Source organism: Phaethon aethereus (genome assembly GCF_964289735.1).
Source record: "Phaethon aethereus genome assembly, chromosome: 8".
Lineage (NCBI taxonomy): Eukaryota > Metazoa > Chordata > Aves > Phaethontiformes > Phaethontidae > Phaethon > Phaethon aethereus.
This window is the reverse complement of record NC_138584.1, coordinates 17,322,341-17,332,955: the sequence shown is the minus strand read 5'-3', so window position 1 is coordinate 17,332,955 and position 10,615 is coordinate 17,322,341.

Genomic DNA, 10,615 nt, shown 5'->3' with positions numbered 1-10,615 from the left:
TAAAATAGTGTACTGTTCAAGCAATAGTGTACAGTATCATGCTTTCCTAAATGATCTTTTCATTTGAAGAATTTAATCTTGTTGAAGCAGGATGCAGATGTGAAACAGGTAAATGTTTAGTCATAGAAGATACACAGGAGAAGAAATTCAGCAGTATCTACAGGACCATAGCAGTAACAACAGTGGAACAGTGAAGTTACAATTGCCTAGAAACAGCCTAAGATAGTGGAAAATTTAGCCTTATGCATTGATTTAAATAAAAGCCTGCATGTATGTTGTTAGATTGTATTGAAAGTGACATTATGTTAAGAGGATTCAGACAACAGAGTTGTACTGATGTAAGCTCAGGCAGAATTTAGCCCTGCCTATCACATATATTATACATGCGCTGCTCATTCTCTTTTGTTTTGCTCCATTCTGACCTAATGGTTGTCTCTGTGATGCTGATTTCATCCTTGACCCTGGCCACAGGAGATACTCCCTGTATCTCCTGTGGCTGCATATTACTGCTCTCATTGCTTTAGCCATTTATTTTTCCACCATAATTTCATCCTCACTGAAATCTCCTGCTAAGAAATCTGATTATTTAAAGCTATCATCGAAGCTATTTGCTTTCCTAATTTGAAACGCTTGTATTTTGACCTTAATGGTTCTCAATATAAGCACTCAGAAACATTAAAATGAATCAACTTAAGGCAAATTTTCATGTTAAAATGTGACCATTTTCATCTTCAGCTATCCCTACCAGCTCTTCATTGATTTCAGGATCTGTTCAAAATGTCTCTCCTTGTTGTCCCTCATGGATTTTCTCCAGACTACCTTTTCATCCAGAGACTTCACTTTCCATTCCATCTCTCCTTAGGAAATTACTTTCAGAGCTGCGTGGGTACCAAATACTATCAAGTGAGGTTGTGTTACACACAGCTTTATTTGCATTGTATATATACAAATTCAGATAAAGTCAGTGGAGAATAAGGTCCTGTTGGTCAGTGCTCTGCAAGATTGCCCTGGGATAAACAGACCATCTACAACACAGAATACCCCTAACTGTGTCCAAAGGGCATATTTTGGATAAAAACCAAGAGGAAATTGGGTTTTCAGAGTTGAAAGGGAATGGTTAGGACACAAAGCCTGTGGCTACAAGAATACTGAATATAGGGATCGTGATGGAGAAACCTCTCAGCCTTTCTTCTGGCATGAATGGCAGTATTCATAGGGAGGGGGGGCATTACAGTGCCTTATTTCTTTCCCCTTACTCATAAATCTCTGAAGGAAGACACCCTGCTAAGCTGTACACTTCTACAGTGTAGTTTTTCATATTATAGCAGCTTAAAGATCTTTGTCAGTAGGACAAACATGAAAACTTCTCAGTCTTCCCCAGCAACTCCAAATTAAAGCTGTAAAGTTCCTGTGCATTTCCACCCCCCCCATTAGCATGATTCTGTCCTGTGGTACAGTTTTAGCATCATTGTTCATAAAACTGCTCCTAAGCTGCTTCTGCTATCCAAAAAAACCCACTTTTCTCAATCCTTCCATCCAATCCTATTGCTTTCCCATTTGTTTTCAAGCTTTGTAGGATAATACGTGTTTCTGAATGACTCCTTTTATTTTGCTACAAATTCCAGTTAACAGAGGGACAAAAGAGAGAATAAAAGAGATCACTGTGACAGTGAGCAACATCTGAAGAATGCCATGGACTTGCAGAAATGTCAGCTTACTACTACACTTGTACCAAAACCAGTAACATCAACACCTCGTTTGAGTACATGTGCTAGCCATTAGGTAGCTGACAACTCCTACAGACAAAGTACGAGCAGCCACCACTGCCTCCATCATCTCCCTTTCGGGCATACTAGTACCAAGTCCATTTCCAGTTAGGCAAAAGAACTGGAGTACATCCCTGTGTTACTCATGAATTAAATTAATTCTCACTTGTCTTCTTAACATTAGATATTTTAGAAATGCCTGTTGGACAACAACATTTCAGTTTTCAGATAAGCGTTTGGGGCTTGCTGCTTCCTTGAAGAGTGACATTATTTTTGATCCATTTAACTCATCATTTCCATATTTTGTAGCTATAATAGAAAGCAGTTGCATAATCAGCTTGCACATTTCTGTAGCTGTGCCATACGGTCCTGTGGTTTGCATACTACAGAGTGAAGAACAAAAAAATCAGAACATAGTCATCAAAATTCTGCACTGGAACGCTCATGTGCAGCCAAACCCTCTACTTGGAGCATGCCCACACCAAATTACAGAGCTAAAATATTTCCTCACAGAGGATATGAAAGACATCCACAAACTCCAAAAATGGCATTGTGTGGGAGGACTTTGGGAAAAACTAATGGACCACATGCCACCGTGCAAAAACATCCTACAGGAGAAAGCAGGCAACCAGAAACAGGCAAGGCAATGTGACATAATAAAGTTTTCTAGATGAGTTTCTATGCTTAGAGGAACGTTAGAGAATTAAGGCATTTGAGGGCATTTTTAAATGACTGTCCTGCCTATTCCAGATGCAGCCATACATGCTACTTGGTGCTGTTCCTCACCTTCTGGAGAAGGCTTCTCCCATGCACCCGAACAGGCAGCTTAGTAACAAGGAAAGTATGGCTCCCACTTATTTGCTGAAGGTCACAGTAGACTGGAAACATGGCATGCCCTCCCACGAGGGGAGGAGAGGAAACAGAACAGCCTTCCCACACCACTGCATCACTGTCCTCGAGCCCCAGAAGGGCTGCCCGCTGTGTCCCGAGAGCTACGCCTCTCGCAAGGGAGGGAAGCCACAGCAAACATCAACGTTTTCCTCTACCAGCTCACAGAAATTACCACCTTTTCACGTGATTAGTAAAATCAGCTTATTGTAGTTTTTCATATTATAACAATGAAGCTAGTTTTCATTTCAGTACTTGTAGCTGAGCGTAAAGAAAAAAATTCCCCCCCATCAGTTTTCTTTAAAAATAGATTAATCAGTCAAGTTGCAGCAAACTAGTCACAAGAGGATTCATCCGTGGAATTTAATACAAAGCTCTACAGTGCACCCTTTAAATAATGCCTTTCCAAGGCATGTTATTCTTTCCTCTTGGTGAAAGCAAAAAAACCCAAAACTCCCCAAAAGGTTATATACCAAGTTCAATAACTATTATACTACTACTACAGTAGCTGGTAGGCACCACAGTAATGTGGGAGACAGATGACTTAGAGATATGACTACTTTCAGTATGGGCAGATCACAAGAAATTAATTGCTTTTCTCAGATTTTAGTATTGTTGCCCCAAGGAAAACTGAAGTGGCAAGAGAAGCAAGCTACAAGTAGATCACTACCCAGACCGAGTAATTGTTCTGATTTACTACTGGGCTTGTGAGAGCCTAAAAATCAAGTTACTTAGTTGCCTAGACTAGGATATATGGTTGCCAGTTTAAATTTCTATATTCGCTGCCTTTGGCCAGAAAACCTGGGAGCTTGAAGCAGGGTCATGTACAGTTACATGCAGAAAGAGCTGCCAGGCTGGAAACACACGGATCAAGACCTACCTGCCTGGGGGGCTTTCATGGAGAGTCTCTGCTGTACATCTCTGTAATGGAGGCGAGAAGGAACGGAGAACTGAGATGATGAGTGCTGGATTTCTTCCTCAGCTACAGTAATGTTCTCATCAGAGCATATCAAAGGCTGGCAGCTCTCGTAGTGCCGGGAGGGACTCCCTCGGGCTGGCAGGGCCGGGCCTCAGCAGCCAGGGCTCATGCCACCACCCCAGAGAGGGGCTGAGCGGGGCAGCCCAAGGCTGGGCCAGGCCGCAGCAGGAGCCCGTGACCAGGCAGAGCTGTGGGAAGCTGGAGACCAGCACTGCCACAGCTCTGCCAGAGCACAGAGCAATGCTGAGCGCAGTCTGGGCTGAAATAGGGTCCTGGGCAGGTGGGGAGAGGCCCCAGGTGGGGCCGATCAGGGCTGTTCGTGCCCCCGGGGCTCTGGCAAGTCTGAATGTACGTAACCGCTTCCAAAAAAAAAGTGGAACAAAAATCATCATAATAATTCCTCCCTTCACAGAGCTAGGAGTAAAATTCCCACTCATTTCCGTAGTGAAAATTAGCATGTGTCCTCTACCAGGAGTGGAGAGGAAGGAACCGCTTATGAATTTTTGGATCAGTAACTTATCCCTTCCACTCAGGCCCACAAAATGATGCAACGTGCAGGTGACAGCTCAGGCCCCCAGGTTCACTATTTACTGAATTCAGTAGGTGAAGCTATGTAATTGAAGAATACTCTATGCACATTTTCTCAACTCATCTGAAATTCTAATTCTAGCCTTACTAGAATATTGCAAATAGTCTACAACTTTACTTTCTAGATGATATACAAGCTGATTTTGTTTTCAATTTTCAGCCATAGGGGATCAAACATACCAAAATTAGCATGCACTTCAAGAATTTTTTTCTGCTCCTTTTCCTACTCTTTTTTGTAAATAAGCTTCATAAAATGTCCTAGGGGTTAGAATTTGAGTCTGTTTTCAAAGAGAAATTTTTTGGCATATCAAATGTCTCTAGACTTAAAAAGTTGTTATTCTTGGCTACAATGCTGCCACAGACGTCCCAGCAAAACAGACATTTGTACTTGTTTTACTTTCTGTTTTGACTCTGCTTATTTTGAATAATTGTGAATGATATTGTAAATAGGCAGCAAGTACATACTGTTAAAGGAATAACAGCATTCTGCTGTTGTCTAAAAGTTTTAGCTTGTATTCAACACGCAGAAGATTAAAGAGTCTCCAGAAAAAAGTTTACTGTAATGACTTCTTTAAAAATTAAACTCCAGAAATCAAAGTTACGGTGCTACAATATTGATTCTTCTTCAAAAATTAGTGCAGTGAGTACTTCAGGTGTAGTGCTTTCAGGACTTACTCAATGTTATAAAAATAAATGAAAATAAAATCTGTGGTTGTACAAGCTAGTGTAAAAAGTGGGGTTTCCTTGAGGAATTTTGTGATTCTAAATACTTGATTGTGTGCAAAATGGCACAGAATTAACATACATGATTAATTTTGCTCTGACCAGCATTAGGTCCATAATGACCATGCAGAGTTGAAAATTTTCTGAACATTCTTTGCCTGATTCCGTCAGCCAAACCAGGATCCTTGAAGGTAGCTGCAAGCTGTTATTGAGGATTGCTCCCTGCTGCTCATCTGAACACACACGTGCCCATCTAGCACTGCTGCTGACAGCAGCACGCAGCCCAGTTCAGTGCCTTCAAGAAGGTTACACATGTGTTTAAAGTTATGTACACACTTAAGCGCTTGGTTGGATGAAGCCAAATAAAGCAGCTTGCAGATCTTTATTTCACATGCAAAAAATTGGTTCAAGAGCAGTCATGTATACAATTACAGGCTAATTTCTTAATCTTGATAACTCTGAGATGTTGAGAGGCTTCCACAAGACATGCTCATGGTCTTGTTTCCAGAGAAACACTAAAATCAGTCCATATCCCATTGGCAGTGTCAAAATACAAGCCAGCAACTTTTCCCACAAAACATCTTCAGCACTCCACACAAGCCCAGGCAGCCTAGATGTACTCGACTGCTCCTAATATCCAGTAGTTTTGCTGAGGTGAATTTCAGAGGTACTGTGGGTGAGATTAAAAACTCTGTTTGGATGACAGCATAAAATAATAAAACCCTGTGGGCTGATCTGTAATGCTCAGCAGGTATTTCACATCCAGCCTTTTTCCCTTACATTTTCATTATTTTAAGTTATCTATCGGCACCCAGGATGCTGTTGTGCAATAGCACTGGACATCTCATGACTGTATTGCTCTATATGTCTCATACTTCGACTCCACAGGGAGACTTCAGTGCCAGTATTTCAAAAAGTGCTTATTGCTTTAACTGCAATATATGGGCCTAACTTGGACAAAGCAATTCACGGAAACTTCTTTTAGCCGCTTTAGTCTCTATGGCTTGCTCTGGTTTTGCGGAAGAAAATTCCTGGGCCCCTAAAGTCCCCCCTCCTGCACACATGAAGAAGATGATGTTTTGGTTAAGCAGAGCATCAAGGCATCCCTGCTCTGCCTAAACCCATCAGCAGGCTGCAGACCTGGCTGTCCCATACCAGGATTTGGTGCCAGGGCTCAGCCCCGTAGGGAGACTCCTTCCCAGCAGAGGTAGACCTGAGCTCACCACAGGAGTGCTCTGACTATCATCTGTACCCAAAGGGAACGTGAAATGCCGGATGCTTAAATGATGGTTTAAAGGCCAGGCAGTTTCAGGCGGTGCATTGTACTGTCATGCACCTTAATCCTAGGTCTGCAGACCACCACCTCTGCCCAGAGGAGGCACAGCATTTCCCCCCCGTGCTTCTCCCTGGCATTCCTTATAGTCTTCTTTAGGCATCTTTTCATAATTCAAAATTATTTCAAAAATACCTTTCAAAAAGAGGTATTAAATTGTTCTGTTCCTTTCACAGGCAGTTCTTGGAACTTAGTGATGGGGATGGGTTTAGTCCATTTTCCAGAAAGTGCCTCCATCAAGGAGAAATGCATAAAGAAAAGAGCATCTTATCTGGATAACCCACTGTTTCCATTATAGTCACATAACGTCTAATTATGTGCTCCATAGATCTTCATATTTTGTTATGAAGCTCATAGTAACAAATCTGATAAATAGATTCTCTCCCCTGGCCACTACCAACTGAGTAGAAAAAATACTTATTTATGAAGCTTTATTAATAAAATGTGAATAATTCAAACAGCTTCTTCAGTGAAGAAACAGCAGTAGAGCGTATTCTTATTTGCATATAAATGAAATGATGCTTTAGTGTCAGAGTGAAGAATTAAATAATATGAATTTTTACAGTGCAGTCCTGACAGCCTCATAAATATTATGGTCATAAGTTGCAGTTTCCTAAAAAACTCATTTTATCTTTTATTACAAAAATATGACCAAAGGGCCAAGTCCTGCTCATTTTACATGTGTGAGTATTCCCAGTGACAACACAATTATTCAGTAAGTGAGGTTACCAGATTCAGTCTTGTGTCAGATAGTGGAGCAAAAGCACGGTGTTGTCTACATATCTATTAGGAGAACAGAATCTCTTATTTAACCATGAGAAAAACCTTGTATGTTGGTAAAATGTAGAGAACAAAGACAACTGTAGCTCTACGTTCAAACAGATGCTCCAAGTAAAGACAATAGATGACATGGGGAAAGGAAAGGCGCTCAGCTAATACCCATACGGTGCCAGTTTTCCCCATAGTTACGCGAGTATCGGTTTGGCCAAGCCCAGTATTCCTGTTAGGCTGTCAGCTGCAGCAAATGTAAGAGCATTTAAATTACTTTAAATGGATCATTGCAGGTGAGGAAAGCTTTAATTTTGTCTATTTTAATTTTGTCTAAAGGCTGAAAAAGTCTCTGAAGCACAACCCCAGACCAGCTATGGTGCTTTGCTTTTGGCTGTAGTCTCAGTTGTTTGCTGAGCCACATTTGAGAGGCAGAGCCCTCAACAGACTGCAGTATTTGCATGGGAAAGGAGTGGATTTGGGTAGAGAGCGCTGAGCTGGATGATGTGCATTCTCGTAGGGGGCAAATAAAGGCAAGGACCAGGGACACTACTTACGGAACTCCTCTGGGAGATGTTGAGCAGTCTCAGCAGCCGGGACAAGAGGTGGGTGCTGTCATCTCCTCATTCCCTGTCAGTGCTATTTTTCTGGCCACGGTGCTGTGCAAGTGGGACAGCATGGTCAAAACACAGAAAAGGCATGCATGGAAAGGAAAGCTGGATCTGGGGTGATAGGAGGAAAAGAATTATTTATAGAGGTTTTGGAGAGTTTATAAAGTATAGAAATTTATTTATGAAGTCTGGAAAGGAGGGACTATGGGTGTATATAGTCTGATCTCCTGTAAATTACAGGTGACTATATTTAACCCTGAACTGAGCCTGCTGGACTCAAACACAACATAGCCTGTGTTTGGCTAGCCTGCATTTTCCAGGAAGCCATTGACTCTCAACCTGAAGACATCAAGAGCCAAGAAATCAACCACAGCCCTTAACTGTTTGTTCCAAGGATTATTTATTGTCGGTGGCACTGAATGCTACACTATTTTAATTTGCTTGATTCCAGCTACTAGGTATTATTTCTTCTTATTTCACTCTTTGGTAGGTTCAAGTGGCCCTTATATTCAATACTTTTTCCTGTGCATATGTGTATATACTGTTACCAACTCACCTTTCAATCTTACTGATCCAGTGGATAGGTTAAGATTTTTAGTTCTTCAATTACATGGCATTTTCTTTGACTTCAGGTCATTCTGTAGCTCTTCTCTATACTCCATTTTTCTTCAGAATCCATCTTGCAATGTGAACATCAGAACTGTGCATACCATGCTTTAATCGCCCTTGGCAATTTGCATATAGAAGTAAAAATTGCCACCATTAATATCTGCTCTCTGTGTATAAGACAAGGTTTACACAAACCCTTTTTGCTACAGCAAACTCATCAGCTGACTCATCAGTCCTTTTCAAACTTCCCATTGTGTAGGAGAACCTGCATTCCTTATTCTTAGGTATATGGCTTCCTTCTATTGATTTTATTACAACATACTTTCTTTGAACGAGACCCAGTTTACAAAAGGTCAAGAATCCCTTTGCATCTTTGCCCGAGGTCATTTTTATATCTATTTTTAACTCCCTTTAAATAGGCTGTAGAAGCTGCTACATTCTGGTATATTTTCTGACACCACAATAATTCTTGACATTTCAGATATAACCGATCAGAAAATACTGGCCGAGGCAGTCACTGCTGCATCGGAATGCATTGTTCGAGGGCTGCACAGCACCGGGAAGCGGTCATTTGCATGTGACAGCAAAGCTGGCAATCTCAGCGTCTGTGTGAAATGGTTAAGGTTTGGAAATGGAAAATGAAAAACAGAAAAAAGGACTTTAGTCCCATGGTTTTCAAATCAATCTCTTCATGTTAGTGCAAGACTCATGAGTCCTGAATGATTGAATTTGACAGTATTCCTAAAGGGCACAATAGCATGAAGCGATTTGTCTCAACCTGGTGATAAAGAGAGAAAATTTTGCCATAGAATCATATTGCCTAACAAAAAGAGGAATTAAAGGTTGGAAAGCATGCAGCATTTAGGCTAACGAAGACTGAATAATACATTTAATGGTCTAAACTATCATTAAAATTGAATTTTGTAGATATGTGTGTATATATTTTTAATACTGCCAGGGCAATAACCACCTTTATTTTCTCATTTCTAAGTAGTTTCTGATTTCTAGTTCCAACTTTCTAATTGGTGAGCAGATGTTGGCAGCAGCGGCATGTAAGGATCTCCTACCTCTGTCTGTACTGGGTACATTCATCAATTATCTTCATGGATCTTGCTTATCTTTTTTCTCAAGGCTGGAGGACAGTACAAACACATGGAGACTTCTACTAGTTTAATTGACCCTGGAAGAGGTTAGTAGATGTGTTTTAGTGTCAGCACGGATTCTTGTAGATCTGTCAGCAGATACAAAAGGTTTGATTCAGCTGCAGGTGCTGGCAGCAGTGGATGCAATCGCACAGCAGTGTTTGGATCCTTTCTTGGCGAGCTCCCAGAGGTGGGCTTTGGCAATTGCTTATCAGCCGCAGGGAACATTCTGCATGGGCTTGGCTTGTCATTTGGCTTCTCATCCTTCAGATCCAACCTGGAGATAAAGCCACAAGAGAAGACAGTGCAGCAGTTTGGCTTGCAGAGCATTAGACGTGCTGCTTTGTTTGTCGTATTGAGTTGACCGTAATTTCTTCTCTTTCCTTCTGAGAAGTTCCTACCTTGGTACATTGTTAGAACTGGAAGCTGAGCGTTGGGTGAGAAGATGGAGTCCCCTCTGCCCCAAGAGTGAAGAAGGGATTTCTGCTCATCCAAGCCAACAGAAAAGAAGGAGTGTCTTCTGCTGTAGCAAAGGCAGAGAAGCTGTGCCTTTACCTATCCTACATTCATTTTGAATAAAGCAAAAATAAGCCAGAGATACTTAAGTAAGTACTGAGGAAATATACTGGAAATGGTACATGTAATCTGTCACTCTTCTGTGAAGAAGTACATGAAGAAAGACTTTGATGAAGAGGTGACTTTTGAGAAGGTATTCTCAATGAGAGGAGTCATAGCCAATTTGACTGAACTTCTTCCTTAAACAGAGGAGAAGCAAGAAGGCAAAAGCATTTTTTAGAGAGATAAATGAAGATGCGCATCAAGGCTGGCATTTCTGGCAGGCTAAAAAGAGTAGAACAATAAAATAAAAGACAATATTAGATTATATTACAAGTGCAGTTATGCTCGTGCAAACAAGTAAATGTAAATTTGACATGATGGAGAACCAGAACCACTGGAAAGAGAGCACAACACATTTGGATCAATAGGAAAGGAGGAAACGGAGAGGAACAAGCAAACAGGGTAGGTAAATGACCTAGGTCTAAATGAAACTTATTTTAGGTGTTGGAACCAAGTTGAATTGAGATACTGGAGGGAAAGAAACCACAGCTAGGCAGGGTCTAGGTCAGAAGATGCAATGAAACTGATTTCTTGCCATGTATGAATGCAACCTAAGTGATGGGGAGAAAGGTACTATGGATATGGCTGAT